The 4,454-nt window shown below is 36.9% G+C and overlaps 3 non-coding genes across 3 annotated transcripts in view; all 3 read left to right on the plus strand.

Annotated features, from left to right (window-relative positions):
• The first annotated feature begins 575 nt into the window (after positions 1-575).
• Positions 576-2,497, plus strand: LOC130452024 (small subunit ribosomal RNA). Its single transcript, XR_008910815.1, has one exon. It is a non-coding gene; the product is annotated as a small subunit ribosomal RNA (ribosomal RNA).
• A 1,162-nt stretch (positions 2,498-3,659) lies between these two features.
• On the plus strand, positions 3,660-3,815 carry LOC130452023 (5.8S ribosomal RNA). Its single transcript, XR_008910814.1, has one exon. It is a non-coding gene; the product is annotated as a 5.8S ribosomal RNA (ribosomal RNA).
• A 635-nt stretch (positions 3,816-4,450) lies between these two features.
• The window catches only part of LOC130452025 (large subunit ribosomal RNA), a 4,097-nt gene continuing 4,093 nt past the window's right edge, over positions 4,451-4,454 (plus strand). Inside the window, exon 1 of the ribosomal RNA XR_008910816.1 lies at positions 4,451-4,454. This exon is cut by the window's right edge and continues 4,093 nt beyond it. This is a non-coding gene — a ribosomal RNA (large subunit ribosomal RNA).

Raw genomic sequence — 4,454 nt, forward strand, 5'->3', positions numbered from 1 at the left:
GAATTTAGCTAGCGTTTTACCGCGAGCGATTCATATGCGATCGTCTATAAAAATATATATAATAATATAACATTTATATTATTACACAAAATTGCGATAACTCTCATTATTCCGAGCGAGAATAAAAATTTCGTTCATTATTATCTAATTGTAAACCATGTCGCTTACAATCTAGCGAAGGGTAGAGATAATGTCGAAATTCTATTCCGGTCGACGTAATTATATCTTATTTAAAATATCATTTCGATTAAATTTTAGATAAATTTATAGTCGATTCGGTGAAAATTTTATGAAATATAAGAAAAATATATTATAATATATAAAGCGTGGCGCCGAAAATTATATATTTTCAATAATAAGCGCAGCAAACACCACGCAAACGAAAAAGTAAATAACAATGTGTTTATTATATACGAGAATATAGATGAATATAAAATATTATGTGTATAAATATAAAATATATGTAATATGAAAAAACGTCATCATAATTCTCATCCTCACATTATGTGGTGGATATTGTTATTAAAACTTTTTCGATAATAGTTTTATTATATATAAAATACACAAATAGTAGTTCCCTGGTTGATCCTGCCAGTAGTCATATGCTTGTCTCAAAGATTAAGCCATGCATGTCTCAGTACAAGCCAAATTAAGGTGAAACCGCGAAAGGCTCATTAAATCAGTTATGGTTCCTTAGATCGTACCCACATTTACTTGGATAACTGTGGTAATTCTAGAGCTAATACATGCAAACAGAGTTCCGACCGGAGACGGAAGGAGCGCTTTTATTAGATCAAAACCAATCGGTGGCGGGCTTGCTCGTCATCGTACAATTTGGTGACTCTGAATAACTTTTCGCTGATCGCACGGTCTCGCACCGGCGACGCATCTTTCAAATGTCTGCCTTATCAACTGTCGATGGTAGGTTCTGCGCCTACCATGGTTGTAACGGGTAACGGGGAATCAGGGTTCGATTCCGGAGAGGGAGCCTGAGAAACGGCTACCACATCCAAGGAAGGCAGCAGGCGCGCAAATTACCCACTCCCGGCACGGGGAGGTAGTGACGAAAAATAACGATACGGGACTCATCCGAGGCCCCGTAATCGGAATGAGTACACTCTAAACCCTTTAACGAGGATCAATTGGAGGGCAAGTCTGGTGCCAGCAGCCGCGGTAATTCCAGCTCCAATAGCGTATATTAAAGTTGTTGCGGTTAAAAAGCTCGTAGTCGAATCTGTGTCCCACGCCGCTGGTTCATCGTACGCGGTGTCAACTGGCGTGTCGTGGGACGTCCTGCCGGTGGGCTTAGCTCGCAAGGGCGGCCCAACTCAATCCCGCCGCGGTGCTCTTGACTGAGTGTCGAGGTGGGCCGGCACGTTTACTTTGAACAAATTAGAGTGCTTAAAGCAGGCCAAAATTTTGCCTGAATACTGTGTGCATGGAATAATGGAATAGGACCTCGGTTCTATTTTGTTGGTTTTCGGAACCCCGAGGTAATGATTAATAGGAACGGATGGGGGCATTCGTATTGCGACGTTAGAGGTGAAATTCTTGGATCGTCGCAAGACGGACAGAAGCGAAAGCATTTGCCAAAAACGCTTTCATTGATCAAGAACGAAAGTTAGAGGTTCGAAGGCGATCAGATACCGCCCTAGTTCTAACCATAAACGATGCCAGCTAGCGATCCGCCGACGTTCCTCCGATGACTCGGCGGGCAGCTTCCGGGAAACCAAAGCTTTTGGGTTCCGGGGGAAGTATGGTTGCAAAGCTGAAACTTAAAGGAATTGACGGAAGGGCACCACCAGGAGTGGAGCCTGCGGCTTAATTTGACTCAACACGGGAAACCTCACCAGGCCCGGACACCGGAAGGATTGACAGATTGAGAGCTCTTTCTTGATTCGGTGGGTGGTGGTGCATGGCCGTTCTTAGTTGGTGGAGCGATTTGTCTGGTTAATTCCGATAACGAACGAGACTCTAGCCTGCTAACTAGGCGTATTTCGACATCCCAAAGGCCCGTCGGTATTGAGTTTCGGCTCTTGCCGTTCGCGGTTTTTACTGTCGGCGTACAAATAATTCTTCTTAGAGGGACAGGCGGCTTCTAGCCGCACGAGATTGAGCAATAACAGGTCTGTGATGCCCTTAGATGTTCTGGGCCGCACGCGCGCTACACTGAAGGAATCAGCGTGTCCTCCCTGGCCGAGCGGCCCGGGTAACCCGCTGAACCTCCTTCGTGCTAGGGATTGGGGCTTGCAATTGTTCCCCATGAACGAGGAATTCCCAGTAAGCGCGAGTCATAAGCTCGCGTTGATTACGTCCCTGCCCTTTGTACACACCGCCCGTCGCTACTACCGATTGAATGATTTAGTGAGGTCTTCGGACTGAGCGCGGTGGCGTTTCGGCGTCGCCGATGCTTCGGAAAGATGACCAAACTTGATCATTTAGAGGAAGTAAAAGTCGTAACAAGGTTTCCGTAGGTGAACCTGCGGAAGGATCATTACAGAGTATTTGTTCGTTTTTAAACAAAAAATAAAAAAACGAAATCAAGTCTGTATTATTATATTATATATAATTGTGAAAGAAATTTTTCTTTTCTACAAAATAATCGAACTCTTCAAAAGAAAATTTATATATGATATAAATATATGATGTATATATATTGAAATTTTTTTTTTTTTTTTTTATAAAATTCGAACAAGTTTCGAATAATATTTAAAAAAAAAAAAGATAAATATATTTCATACGTCTATAAAATATATATCTACATATATAAATTTACAGTAAAAATAACGAAAAATTTTTATCATAGATTAGTAGAAGGAGTCGACGACGACGACGACGACGAACGACGATGACGACACAATAGTAGTAACAATATATTTTTATTATTATATATATATATATTAACGATTGACAGAACGATCATTAACAAAATTTCTTGTTAACTAAAAACGTTCTAATATAAAGAATCGTTATTATAATAAACGAAAAATATATAGATTATTGAAACGTCGTCTGTTGTTGTTGTTGTTGTTGTTGTCGTCGTGTGTGTCTGTCTTCTGTATTTTTATGGAGAAATTTTATTTCGTTTTTTTATTATTACATAAGTTTTTTATCGATCGAAGGTAATACAAAAAAATTTCGACAATATTATATGTGATGATGATTATGTGAGATGATAAGACATTTTCTTCATCCGGGTACCTAAACGAAACTTTTAAGCACGTGTCGATTCTTTCGATATGTATAAAAATTCGTTTTAGAAATAATATTTCACGTATTATTTCGAAGGTGTTCGAAGATTTACGCCCGACCGTGTCGAAATTTGTATAAAACTTTCAAGATTAAAAAACTTGTAATAATTAAGAGGAATATATCGTGCGAGATATCTGTCTATGCGCGCCTCGTTTGTAATAAAACATGTGCAGCGGTTAAAATTTATCGGATATTTTTAAGTACGATATTATAATTTCTCTAAAATTTATATATAATTACCATTTAATAAATAATATATATATATATATATATATATATATATATTATATAAATGTCGTTAGATAATTCTATACGCGTATAAAATATTATAATATTATTATTAATTTAATAATCAAATATTAAAAATACGACGAATAGAATATGAGAAAACGACATAATAAAATGATTACCCTGAACGGTGAATCACTTGGCTCGTGGGTCGATGAAGAACGCAGCTAATTGCGCGTCAACTTGTGAACTGCAGGACACATGAACATCGACATTTCGAACGCACATTGCGGTCCTCGGATACTCGTTCCCGGACCACTCCTGACTGAGGGTCGTATCAATTTAAAAGACTGCTTAGAATTTAAAATTTTTCAATTTATTATAGAAAAATAAATGACTAAGCGTGTTGGATGTGTGAGACACAATAACGCACACTAAAAGAAAACACACGCACATACTATAAACTTGTGCGTATTTTTTTTTTGTGCGGCATCCTAAAATGCGAAAAGCAGCGTAAATTTTTTATAGAAAAAATTTGCGCAATTTTTGAACACAACGACGCTATTACTACCATAAATTGATCGTGTGTATTTTTATATGAAATACATAAAATTTGTTTGGTAGAGTTATATTTACGTATATATAGTCGATAAATAAGTGTATATATTATATATATTTAAAATGATAACGCGGTCGTCGTGTCCGAGAGAAATAATAAAGTTTCGAAGACTGGACGTCTGACCAGTGTTTTTTTTTATATCATTTATACTGTATCGACAAAATATATGAATATATATATATATATATATATATATATATATATATATATATATATGTATAACTTGCTCTGCCGCCTCTATAAATAAAAACAAATAATGTTATATTTCATATAATGTGATTAAACACACGTTTTTTTTTTGTGATATTTTAGCGAATTGTATTTAAATATTATAGATATATTATAATATATCGAC

The sequence above is a fragment of the Diorhabda sublineata genome, unplaced genomic scaffold (genome assembly GCF_026230105.1).
Source record: "Diorhabda sublineata isolate icDioSubl1.1 unplaced genomic scaffold, icDioSubl1.1 Dsub_125, whole genome shotgun sequence".
NCBI lineage: Eukaryota > Metazoa > Arthropoda > Insecta > Coleoptera > Chrysomelidae > Diorhabda > Diorhabda sublineata.